General features: G+C 42.5%; 1 protein-coding gene across 5 annotated transcripts in view; it reads right to left on the bottom strand.

The window, feature by feature from the left end:
* Window positions 1-14,037, bottom strand: part of LOC132381393 (AMMECR1-like protein) — a 92,371-nt gene that overhangs the window by 41,043 nt on the left and 37,291 nt on the right. The window contains exon 4 of one of the 5 annotated variants that reach the window (XM_059950803.1): window positions 5,987-6,030. The exons of 3 other annotated variants lie outside the window; for them this stretch is intronic. The gene's annotated coding sequence lies outside the window, so the exon portion shown is untranslated. Of the gene's footprint in view, window positions 1-5,945; window positions 6,031-14,037 lie in introns of those variants that run through there. One more of the 5 variants, XM_059950802.1, reaches the window with a different exon arrangement.

Below are 14,037 nucleotides of genomic sequence, written 5' to 3' on the forward strand. Positions count from 1 at the left end.
ATATTGACCGAACCCAAGACATTGTACCCCATCTCTGGGCAATTTCAGACCATGAAGTCAGCCGCACCAATTACCCCCCACCCCGGATGACCGTGAAAGGAGGAGACTCTCTCATCCATTCCGCAAAACCCCCTCAAGCCTGCGGCAAGATTTTATGAGGATGGAAGCTCTTTTGTGGATCCAGCAGGAAAACGATATTCTGGTGATGCGATAGTGACGGACAGTGAAGTAATTGAGCAGGCCTCTTTTGAAGCAGCTGTCTCAACCCAGAAGGCTGAATTGTTTGCTCTAACTTGTGCCTGTATCCTAGCAACAGACAAATGTGCGAACATTTACACAGACTCGCGTTATGCATTTGGAATTGTACATGACTATGGGGCTCTCTGGGAACATCAGGGATTCCTGACTTCCTCTGGCCACCCCATTAGTAATGCCACCTTTGTAAACAACTTACTCACCACTCTGCAGCTACCTCGAGTTTTGGCGATTATTAAATGTGCGGCCCACACCCGCATGTCTGACCGGGTCACGAAAGCCAATGCTTTAGCGGATAAGACAGCGTAAAGTGCAGCACCACCATCAGTAGTTGTAGTCCCCTTGGGTTCCCGTCAAGCAACTTTCCGTGACTTAAGCACAACAAGTATGACAGACATGCGGGAGGTACGTACTTTTTAGGGGGACGCCTCTGAGGAGGAGCGCAAATTGTGGTCCCAGATGGGGTGCCAGAAAGATCCCGACCTAGGCCTTTGAATCACCCCACCAGGACAGGTTTGTGTTCCTACACAGTCTTTGCCAATACTGGTCGATTATATACATGATTGTACACACCTGGGAAAGGAGGGAATGGTTGGTAACCTGTATCCTGCACACCGGGTATGACTCTCTTGCCAGGTGGACCTTTTTCATGTCTACAAGTTGATTTTACTGAATTGCCTAGAGTACATTGCTATAGATACTGCTTAGTTATTATAGATGTGTTTAGCAGATGGATTGAAGCTATTCCAACTACCAATAATACTGCTATGACTGTTGTGAAGGTATTATCATGGGCCAGAGATGCTGGACTCTGATTAGTCCTATTCCACATGAGGGGTACCCCACAGGGGAAAACAGGGTTGTCACCAGCTGAAATCATTTATTGACGGCCCATGAGGACACCCTGGGGACCAAGACCTTGTGTACCATTGCTCCCAGAAAGTCTACCAGCAAAATTGGATATGCATACCCTGAGGGAAGAGATGGGGAAATATATGTATGCCAACTAACCAAAATTCTCCAAGCATTACATTCGCAGGTACGATAAGGAAGAGAACTACCCCATCAGAGAGGAGCTACTATCCCAGCATAGAACCCAGAGATTTTGTCCCGGCCAAGAACTGGGATCGGGGGAAACTCGGACTTCGGTGGAGGGGACCGTATCAGGTATTACTGACCACTCCCACGGCTGTGAAACTGAAGGGGCAATCTCCGTGGACACATTGAACAGATTGCAAACGTGTTACTGAAGGAACTGAGTAGAAGGACTCTTTCGGACTGAAGGAAAATGTATTGGTTGATAGTGGTGTTCGTGCTTATGTCTCAGAGGGCTCACCCCAAAATCCGTGGTCCCCATGTCAACACCTTTCTGACTCTGTCACACTTATGCCAAACTGGTAGAATTAGGGGCCTGCTGGGTTTGTGCCAAAATTCCGCAGCATGGTAAAACTACGATTCCAATGTCAGTAATCCCGCTTAATCAGAGTGACAAACTCTCTCCTGGGCTTTCTCAAATAACACCTGGGGAAGTGAGTCCAGGAACTGTAGTTCAGTCAGAGATGGCTGTGGCATCAGTGTTTTGAGGGATGGTATCTCAGGCCCCCACCAAATGGACATGCATCCTGGCCATACCAGCAGGTGCCCAGCAGCAGAGTGGTAAATGTCACCTGTTACTGTAACTTCCAGGGAGGGGAAGATGCAGTCTTTCTGGGAAATAGCAGCTGTACCACCTATACCACAGCAGACCCTCCCCAGCTGGTAAATAGCACCCACTGGGTGTATGGAAATCAAGCCTATATATGGCTCCCAAGGGAAACTGCCAGCAGATGGGATCCAATTGTAACCTTTGGGCCCTGACAGTTATCATGAAATGATAAAGAGGGAATGAGGAATTGAGGATATATTTTAAAAAATCAGTTAGAACCTAAGTAACCTCTGGCTAAAAGAATAATTGGGACTGAACAGGAATTTTCGAACTGAAATAAACTCTGTCTTCAGCAGTTAGAAAAATAACTGACTTATACTGGTTGCTTTTTAATTGGCAGAGAGACATTGGGAATTGATGAATACTATGACTGGACAGCAAATCCATCTGTAATTAAACCTTGATTCAGTGGACTCTCTTATCTGTAACTAAGTTTTGCACCAACAGACTTGGCATCTTGCAATAGTAATGAATGGGGCTTACTATGTATAAACATACAGCGGTAACCTGACTAAGTCAGTCCACTTGTCAGATGACGGCAGTGCTTACGTGCCTTCCCTTTGACAACTGGGTCTCAAACTCCTGCAGGAGAATGCGTAATAAACTGTGGTGACAATAAGGAGCCGGTGTCCCAAGTTTTATTCAGATTCAACTTTAACAGCTCAACTTGCTGAACATTTCCACATCTTCTGTTCATTAAGGCTGGTTGAGAGGCAACCTTCTCATCCACTGCAAGAGATGTAAAGGTGTGGTGCCACTTGCCAACTCATCGTTGGCTTCTAGTTTTCCAGAGGTGATGCCATCTCCTGCTTTCTGTACCCCCCCACCCTCAAGTCAGCAACTCAGTCCACACATTAACAAATGTGGTTTTCTGCCACCATTCCTGTTTGTCGCCTAGTGGCTAACAGCATGATAGAAGGACTCAACATGAACACTTTAGATTTGTATGAAGAGGAAGTGGAACTAGAAAGCTTCCTTAGCTAACTAAATCGTCCATGAAAGTTGCTCAACTTCAATGGAGGCCTAGGTCACTAAGGATGAAAAAGTGAACAAGAGAATAGATGTTTACTCAGTTCTTCAGTGAATAATCTGAGTCATGAGGTCCTAAGCAGAAGTACATCACTGAAACTTCTATGTCAGAAGAATCCACATCAAGGACAGTGGTGGCGACAAAAAGATACAGAAATAGTGTAACCCAGGCTTTTTTTGTCTTAGTTGTGAAGAGATCCAATGGTTTATCCAACAGCTTATACTCAGAGAAATGCTATAATCGCGTTTGTTCTTCCACTTGAAGTACTCATCATATTCTTTTGTTTCTGGTAAATAACATTATGACTGAGCTATCAAAAGGCTCCCTTGGGGGGGGGGGGGGGGGTCTCACACACACACACACACACCTTCCACAACATCCTCTAACCCCTTTTTGTGTTCTCTCACACACACTGGCAATGACTTGACAGAGTCTCAGTCATCAACTTCTCCACTACTGTCTTCTCTATCAATCCACCATACCAGGACTTCAGTTTTCCAACTGTGCTAAGTGTCACCAGCAGTTCTCACAACTGCTACCTCCAGCAACAAAGGATAGAAGTAGCATGCAATTCAGAGGAACAACTATGGAAATCTTGCTTTACCCCACTTCTATTCATGTCTATAATTATAGCAATTAAATTTATTTATCAAAGATATGCAAGTGCTAAACAATAGGGCAGCTGAGGATATCTGCAAAATCACAGGTATGCCCCTCATTCCCCCTTTCCACAATCTCATTCATCATTACAGCTAAATTTTCCTTTGGGAAGCAAACCTACATACAGAACATTTCAAATACAAACACTGTCAATGAATGAAGCATTTACAGATCACAAGGGAAGAAAGTATTGAAAAGGAGCTAATGGCTAATTACTCATACCATTGAATTAAACTTCCACAGTTGGACACCCATACAGTATCACAATTGCCATCTATTGCAAGCTAGCAGCTTGGAAAATATTACAGACAACGCTTTGATGCAATGTATGGGGTAGTATAGTGGTCAGCACAACGCTTTACAGTACCAGTGACCCAGATTCAATTCCCACCACTGTCTGTGATGAGTTTTACGTTCTCTCCATGACTATGTGGGTTTCCTCTGGGTGCTGCAGTTTCCTCCAACAGTCCAAAGACCTACCAGTTGGTAGGCTAACTGGTCATTGTAAATTCTCCTTTGGTTAGGTTAGTGATGGTGCTGAGTGGTGTGGCTTATTGGGCTAGAAGCGCCTGTTCAACGGTGTATCTCTAAATAAGAAAATATGAAAATGCAATGAACAGATGTTTCAAAGAGAAAAAGATTCAAAGATGTTCTCAAAGCCTCCTTGAAGAAATGCAACATGCCCTTTGATTCCCTGAATCTCTGTTCCATGATCTCTCAGTAGAGGAGGGGCATTAAAATGGTGGAAAACCTCGAGCTATGCTGTGAGAGGTCCTGTATAAGCAGTAGTGAAAATAAACTATAATACAGCCCACCAGACAGCCTTACTCAAATCACACATCACATCATAAGAAGAGGCTATTTGACCCAGAGCCCATGCAGCTCCCAGCAGAGCAATTCTATCAGTCCCATTCTATTTCCCTGTAACCCTGCAATTTCTTTTCTCACACTTGCCCATCAACTTAGTTTCCATTCAGATTTCCCACTGACCTACACCAAGGGATAATTTACAGCTGTCAGCTAGCCTACCAGCAACAGACACTAAATGCTGGAGGAACTCAGCAGGGCAGGCAGCATCTATTGAAAAGAGAAAACAAAGAGCTGACATTTTGGGCCAAGATTCTTCATCAGGACTGGAAAAGAGACCCCATCAGAACTGGCATGAAGATCGATTTCTCGAACTTTAGGTAATTGGCCTCCCACCACCATTCCCATTCCCCTCTTACAGCTCATATCATCTCCTCCTTCCTTTTCTTCCATGGTCTTCTATCTTCTCCCATCAGATTGTCCCTCCCACAGCCCTTTACCACTTTCACCAATCAACTTTCCAGCTCTTTACTTCGCTTCCTCCCCTTCTCCCAGCTACACCCATCACCTACCACCTATCACTTCATCCTCCCCTCCACCTGCCTTTTCACTCTGACTTCCCATCTTGTTCCACCCGAGTCCTGATAAAGGGACTTCGCCCGAAACATCAACTATTTCCATTTCATTTCCATGGATGCAGCCTGACCTGCTGAGATCCTCCAATATTTTATGTGCTGCTTTGGATTTCCGGCACCTGAAGACTTCCTTCTGTTAGTAACCTACCAGCAAGTCTTCACGATATGGAAGGAAACTGTAGTTTCCAAGGAAACAGATGTTATCACAGGAAATACATGCAAACTCCGCATCCATGAGAGGATGCACCATGGGTCCCAGACAGCACGAGTAAGCAGCACTGATTGCTGCTCCACTCTGCCAATTCCGCACAGTACATCATGCAACGTACACCATGCCGATACAATACACCGCACAACATCCACCCCGCCGATTCCACATAGTACACCGCACAACATCCGCCCCAATTCCACACAGTACACCGCACAACATCCATCCTGCCGATTCCATACAGTAGAAAATCCTTCCTTCAAGGGCCATATGACACCTGACAGGTGATAAACAGCTGTGATCCACTGAATGAAGAAGATATGAACGGTTCTTTGAATTGACCATGGAAAAATTCCTTTCTTGGTTAACTTCATGCTCTATACTGTGTGAACAGTCTTGTTTGTAAGTAATAAATATTAGGTAGGCAAATGGAATGTTGGTCTGTAAGGCAAAGAGAATGGAGTACCAGTACTTAGTTACTTGAAGCCCTGCTTATAGTACTAGGATTATGAAGATGAACTCTAAAGGTACATGTTTGCAGTGTATATGTACCTACAGTATCTCTACGGAAGCCCGCAAGTCTAGCAAATCGTGGAATATTGGACATGTGATTGCAATTTTAATGCAATATAAATGACTGCTTACAGAACAGCTCTTGAGGGCCGTGAGAAAAGATAGTGCCTCACCCTGCAGATGGAAATCTTGAAATTTTTTTCAGTTTTTCCAACATCTGTAAACAGAGAAAATCATCAAAACTTGGGAAGAGAAACAAAGGTAATGTTTTAGGTTGAAGAAAGGCTTTTTGACAAGGCACATTAACTCTTTCACTTCCCACAGATGCAGTCTGACCTGTGGAGTGTTTCCAGCAATTTCTCTTTTCATTACTGAAGCCTCACCTTGCTGTTGAAAAGTTGGGCAGCCTTTCCAGTGGAGCTGTGAGCAAGCAAACCGTGAGGTGTGTCATAGCTAGGCACAGCAACCTAAATAGTCCCAAAAGGGAGAAAGCGTAGGGTGATGACAACTTCAGCTGTGAGTGGAAAGCAGTCCAGTCACATCCAAGGCTACACTTGAGATGATAGATCTCAATGAGGTAAGTCTTGGTGATAAGCGTTGATATGAAAACATGAAAGAAAATCAAAAATCTGCAAGCACTGGAAATCCAAAATAAAATAGAATATTTTGGAATAGAGAAGGGATCAAGTGTCTTGATCTTGAATGAAGAACCGTTCTACACCACTGTCACTTGTTTCCCGCTGAGGCTGATATTGTCATTTCTTTGTCATCCAGCAAGTGTTAAGCCTTTCTAAATGCCCTCTGGAAACAAGCCTAGACAGCAGAATTTTTATTGAGGCTGTAATGTATAAGCAGTGTGTGATGAAAGTTGTGTGCTAGTAGAGTATGGGGGAAAGATCCAAGCAAAAACTTACTATGGTCCTTTATATAACTGGAGTCCATGGGAAACAGCATTAGTTGTTCTGCAGGTACCACTCAGCTCAAGGCCAAGAGACTCCTGAATGCACCTCAGCTATGATAGATGAACTCTTGACCTCACAACCTACCCCATTGTAGGCTTTGCAGCTTACTGTCTGCCAGTAACTAGCAGTACATTCTGCAATGTTATTGTTTTTCCTTTCATCCTACCTTGATGAACTTGCAATATGTTTTGGATGATCTGTATGGATGGTACGCAAAACACAGTTTTTTACTGCATCTTGGTACACATGGCAATAATAAGCCAACTACCAAAAGCCCTTTTTGCAACCCAGTTCTTTAAAAGCTCTTTCAAAAAAAAACATACTGGAAAGCAATGCACACATCCTGCACTAATCTTGAATCACTGACCCTTTGCAAATTTCTACTACTAACAAAAATTCCAGAGCAATGTCAAACTTGAACCCACCACTGGGTACTAATAGACACATAATAGATAGAATTCTGCTGGTCTTTGGTTTTAATTGCACAAGTATTATGGAGTATTTATTATGCAGATTTAAGAAAAATACTTCCTTTTGGCCTACTTTGGCAGACAGGCATGCAGAAATGGTCACGAAGTTCAGCTGTTGTTCAAACCAAACATCAGAATGGGGAAGAATGGGATCCAAGTGACTGGAATGATTGTTGGTGACAGGACGGGTGTTTTGAGTATCTCAGAAACCACTGATCTCCTGAAATTTTCACACACAGCAGTCTCGAGAGTTTACAGGGAATAGTGTGATAATAGCCAGTGAGCAACAGTTCTGAAGACAAAAATGCCTTGTTACTGAGAGAGGTCAGAGGAGGATGGAGAGGCTGGTGTAAGCTGACAGGAAGGCATTACAACGGTGGTATGCAGAAGAGCACATTGAACCTTGAAGTGGATGGGCTACAGCAGCAGCAGATCTCACTGGGTACTGGGTTATTCAGAGGTGTGATCACACACTACATAACAAATTAAAATGAAGACAGTTACAACCTTTCTACTGTGTACTCCAATTATGTCATTACTGACTTCACACTTGATTACAATTTTATTGCAAATGTTTTTGATGAGACATTTTGTACCAGAATATAACAAAGGTAATTACATTGAATTATAATGAATATTTCTGCACCTGCTCTATAATGAGGAGATAATTACAGATCTTCTAATGGATTATACAGGCAATTGAAAGCTTCGAACTGAATTATATGGGCAGTGTTTACAGGTTTTGTACTGGCATGTTCTTCACCATGGGATTGTACCTCAACATAATGAGGTAATTAAAGGATGGGCTGGATTACAGACAATTTTCACTCATGTTATGAGAATAGTTACAGATATTCTTCCAGATTATACAATTTACTGTTATTTGAAGGCATGATTATTGTGATGAAGTTGCACCCTCTATTGAATCATTTCAAAGAGTAATTGCATATTTTATATTAGATTATACAAGCTTTATGATTGATTATAATGAGCAATTAACATCCATATACTAGACAGTCTTTCCTGTGTTGAGCTGTAATTACAATATTTACAATGCATGTTTCTATGATAATCAGACCTTTTCATAAATTAATGACATAAGGAATTGCAGCAGAATTAGGCCCAATGAGCCACCTCTATCAGTCAGTCTGATGTAACCTCAGCCTCAACTCCACTTCCTCGTTTGTTCTCCATTCCCTGTACAACAACAATATAATCATAGTCGAGGCTGGCTTGGACAATGATTCATGATCTGTAGCACACTGTTTCACAATCCTGTGAGCAGAAAAAATAATCTTCTTCATCTCTATCTTAAAAGGGCAAATCCTTGTTGAAAAACTATAACAAGTTTTAGTCTCCCCTAAAACTTTCCTCCACTCACCTTAAACACATATCTGGTATTGGCCACTACTGCCTTGGGAGAAAGGCATTTTGTCTATGCTTTTCATGATCTAATACACCTTTATCAAGTCACCTCTCAACCACCTTCGCTCCTAAAGAAAAGCACAATCCCACTAATCCAGGCAGCATCCTGGTAAATCTCCTCTGCATCCTCTCCAAAGCTTCCATATCCTTCCTATAATGAGAGAACCAGAACTGAACATAATACTCCCAGTGTGGTCTAACCAGAGTTTTATAAAGCTGCAACATTACCTCGCGGCTCTTGAACTCAATTCCCCCAACTAATGAAGACCAACACACCATACACTTTTGTAACCACCCTCTCAACTTACACAGCAACTTTGAGGGGTTTATGGACTTGAACCCAAGAACCCTCTATCCTACACACTGCTAAGAATCCTGTCATTTGTACTCCATCTTCAAGGTCAAACTTCCAAAGTGTATCACTTTACACTTTTCCAGATTGAACTCCATCTGCTTCTTTTTCGTCCAGCTCTGATCCCATTTATATCCTGTCGTAACTAGTGAAAACATTCTACACTATCCACAACACCACCAACCTTCTTGCAATATGCAAAATTTACTAACCCATCCCTCCATTTCCCCATCCAAGTTACTTACAAAAAAATTACAAAAAACAGGGGTCCATGTAAACTCTATTGGTCACCACCCTCAAGGCAGAATATGTTCCATACCGCCCCCTCTGTCTTCTATGTACAAGTCAATTCTGAATCCACACAGCCAAACCTCCATGCCTCCTAACGTTCTGAATGAAAGTACAAAGGAGAACCCTGTCGAATGCCTTACTAAAATCTGCATACACCACATCCACCACTCTATCTTTATCAATTAGTTTTGTCGCTTCCTCAAAAAAACTCAACCAGGCTCATGAGGCATGCCCTGCCCCTCACAAAGCCATGATCCCTAATAAGACTATACTTTTCCAAATGCTTGTATAACCTGTCCCTAAAAATCCTCTCCTGAAGCTTGCCCACCAATGATGCAAGACTCGCTGGTTTATAATTCACAAGTTTATCCTGTTACTTTTTCTTTAACAATGGAACAACATTTGCCATCCTCCAACCCATCTGTACTGCTCTTGCGGCCAGGGAGGCATCACCAATGCCGCAGCAATCTCCTCCCTTGCTTCCTGCAGTAACTTGGGGTGTATGCTGTCTAGGCCCAGGGACTTTCTAACAGAGAAGCTCTAACACTGCCTCCTTCTTAACCTCAACATGCCTCCAGCACATTAGCCTCTTTGGCACTGACTTCACCTTCGTCAGTCTCTATCCCTAGTGAACAATGCAGCAAAGTACTCATTAAGAATTTCCTCCACCTTCGGGTAGGTTTACCCCTTTAACTGTGAACAGTCCTACCCACATTCTCCTGCTCTTCAAGTACATGTAAATGCCTTGGGGGTTTCCATAATCCTACACACAAAGTCCTTCTTATGTTCCTTTCCAGTTCTCTTAAGTCCCTTCCCAAGCTTCTTCCTGACTACCTCACTAACTCTCAACACCTTGCCTGATGTTTGCTTCCTAAATTTCAAGTATGCTTCCTTCTTCCTCCTGAGTAAATGTTTCTTTTCAATTCCTGATCTGTCCTATCCTCATTCTAGTCACGTTCCTGTTCTTCACATGTGGAATGCTTTGAAGTTTTCCTTAATGGTACTCACCAAGGCCTTCTAATTCCCCCCTTCAGCTCCAAGTAATTCTTAAGCTCCTTCCTTGCTACCTTGTAATTCTCTAAAGCCCTGTCAGATTTTTTGCTTCTGTCTTTTTCCTCTTGACCAGGGGTCCCCAACCTGGGATGCGAGATGGGATTTTAGGGGATGCGACAAAGAGTGGCTTGTGTCCTTGAGTGACGAGTCATCGTTCAGCACACTGCCAATGTGCCTTGAGAAGTGGTAATAACGTTTGTCCCAAGCGCACTCTAGTCTCCCGCTGCCCGAGGCAAGAGAGACGTAAACTCACTCCAGTCTCTCGCTGCCCGAGTCAGCATTGAGGAGTCTCATCAGTGTTACCTGGGAGTTACAGCTCAGAGTTGAGGAGTCTCATCAATGTTAGTTGGAAGGTTGCAACTCAGAGTTAAAAATCATCTCATAATGCCAAAATCTTTATACATCCCGAATCAACCATCGAGTAACAACTTCACGTTAGAACCAAACCCGCAGACAGTAGGTAAATTATTCAATCATGAAATTTAAAAAAGCCGCATTTTGATAAAAAGCAACTGAACACATTCATTTGTATTTGTCTCAATGCATTAAAGAGGTTTTTGAATTTCAAAGGTTTTTCTTCTCTTAAAAGGTTTTTTTCTTGAATCGTTGATAATTTTGAATTGTGTTAGTTGAAGAGGTATCACGGTTAGCACCAAGGACTTTGAATCGTGTGTAGGAGTTCATATCTCCGGTAATCATCAGAAATATGTGTGTAAATTCAGTAGAGAGTAGCCTAATAAGTCGTGTCGGGTCCCTGTAGCATTTCAACATGACAATTTATCTTGGCGTAACCACAGATAATATCGTAATATAATATTCAAAAGCATATTTCTCACGATACTTTGCTATAGGCATGTCTGGTTGAGTAAAGCAGTCATCCCTGACTTAGTCAGATAGTTTTTCTCATATTAGCTCATATTTTTCTCTTTACCCTTAACCCTTCATCATGTCAAAAAGAAGGAAATAGAATGATGACTGTGTGCACTTTGGTTTCACTTGTACAACAGGAAATGATGGTTTGCAAAAATCCCAGTGCATTCTTTGTAGCGTTGTGTTTTCCAACTCAAATCTGAAGCCATCCAAGCTTCAAGAGCACTTCAAGAACAAGCATGGCGGAGCTGATGTTGAAGGACATAATGTTGGGTCATTGAAAATCAGAAGAGTTCGTTTTGATTCACAAGGAACTCTTCCAAAATTAGGTTTTGTTTCTGGTGAAAAACCACTACTTCTTGCTTCATACCAAGTGGCATATAAAGTGGCCAAATCCAAGAAGCCCCATACAATTGCGGAAGATCTCATCAAGCCACGTGCATTGGCAATGGCAACAATTATTCTGGGCAACGAAGCAAGGAAAAAATTTGAGCAGGTGCCCCTATCAAATAATGTCATTCACAACCAAAACAGTGATTTGAGTGAAGATATTTTGGACCAAGTCATCTCAGATGTCAGGGCTAGTCCTCTTAAAATCTCTATTCAGTTAGATGAATCAACTGATGTCTCCAGTTGTAGTTGTTACGTATCCCGTAACTGGATAACTTACCAGCAAAGATAGAGAGGTCTGTTGAAGTCTGTTGTCACTATTTTCAAATGTTTTATTCGTAAAGGGACACAAAAGTAGGGTTAATACATACATTCAGATAGTGCACATTGTCAACACTCAATCTAAAGCGCGGGTATATTAATCATCATCATTAAAAAGTGAGCTCTGCTGATGTCTAGGGGTTAATAGATTGTCCGTTGGAAATATAAAAGTCATTCAGAAGGCTGCCAGCCTCAGCCCTTTGAAAATCGCTGGGTTTCACGTGGGGCGACCGAGAGAGAGAGAGATTGGGGGGAGAAGAGAAAGAACTTGCCGAGTCTCGATGAATCTTCCGTGAAATCGGGGGAGCGTTGGTTTCCTCTCCCCGATGTTAGTTAAAGCAGTTTTCTGTGATTCCAGCCACAAATTCCAATCCCGGAATCTAACGCACGTGGCTTCCTTCAGAATGGCTTCCCGCTGCTGCGGGACACTCTCGTGTCTTCTTGGTGCGTCTGAGGGGCTGTCCCCCTGAGACTCTCCTTTATACTTCCTCACGGGGTCGCAGGTGTCAATCAGGTTGTGATGATGCAATCTCTCTCTCAACCAGCCCACCTTGCCCGAGGGCTTTTCACGTGGTCTCCATGAGACAATAGTCGCTGTTGTCTTTATTCTGTATCCCTGGTGGTACCTGCAATTTGGCACGTCTCTCTCTCTCTCTCCGACTGGGTCTACTGACCCCCCCCCCTTTTGACGGGTGCTCTTGCGATTCTCACAAAGGAGGGGGCTGGGATCATAACATAGTCAACTCATCACATTAGTGAGGTATGTCAATGATGGTGCTGTGAAGGAAGATTTCCTGTTTTGTAAAGATCTGAAAACAAACACAACTGCAAAAGGATGTGATGCAGCTGGTGAAAGACTTCTTTGTCAAACATGATTTAGGTATCAAAGTCATTGGTTCTGTGTGCACTGACGGGGCACCTGCAATGCTTGGAAATAAATCTGGCTTTTCTGCATTGATGAAAAAGGAGATTCCAGATTTGCAAGTTACCCATTGTTTTCTTCATCGGCATGCTTTGGTGTCAAAAGCATTGCCTCCAAATTTGAAGAAAGTCCTTGATACTTGTGAAGGTCATCAACTGGATCAGGGGGCGTGCTTTGAACCATTGCATCTTCAAATCATTTTGTGAGGATCTGGGAAGTGAGCATTCAGTTTTGCTGTTCCACACAGAAGCCCATTGGTTGTCACGAGGACAAGCTTTAACCCGCTTCTTTGAAATGTGGGAAGAAATCAAAGTTTTTCGGGAGGGCCGTGAATGTGATCTGGTTGGGACAATGGAATCACAGGAATTCACCTAAATGCTGGCTTACTTAGCTGACATTTTCACTTATATGAATGACCTGAGTGTTTCTCTTCAAGGAAAAGGGATAAACATATTGAAGGCTTGTGAAAAGTTGAATGCCTTCAAAGAAAAGTTACATCGAAGAATGGAAAGAGGCAGTCTCTCAAATTTTCCTTCACTAGAAGAGATGGTTGATGATGCTGGATCCATAACTCCTACTGTGCGTGAAGAAATTGTGGCTCATTTGGAAATGCTGTCAGAATTGTTTGATGGATATTTTGCTGCTGGAGACCTGAAGATTTCAGAAGAATGGATCATGAATCCATATTCCTACAATTTGGAGAAAATGTCAGATGATGAAGAGCTGAAGGAAGATCTTACTGATTTGCGGACAAATCGAGCTCTAGAAATGCAATTTGGAAGCAAGACTTTGGAGGAGTTTTGGTGTGCAGCACTGGATATGTTCCCAAGACTTGGTGGAAAAGCACTCCGTGTCCTCATTCCATTTGCAACAACATACTTGTGTGAATCTGGATTCAGTTCTCTTTTGTCAATCATGTTAAAATCTAGGAATCATCTGAATCCACAGGCAGACCTGTGGATCGCAGTCAGCAAGAAAGTTCCACGTTTTGACAAAATCATGAATGAGAAGCAGGAGCAAAGAAGTCATTGAATTTTATGTTCACAATTCGGATTGATTTTACTGTTTACAATTTTTTCTGAATAAATTAGAATCTACTTTTTCAATTTATATTTGCATTTTATGCAAAAAGCTTTTTTAAAAGCTTTATGTTAAAAGCTTATTTTTT

This window comes from Hypanus sabinus, chromosome 2, assembly GCF_030144855.1.
Source record: "Hypanus sabinus isolate sHypSab1 chromosome 2, sHypSab1.hap1, whole genome shotgun sequence".
NCBI classification, from domain to species: Eukaryota; Metazoa; Chordata; class Chondrichthyes; order Myliobatiformes; family Dasyatidae; genus Hypanus; species Hypanus sabinus.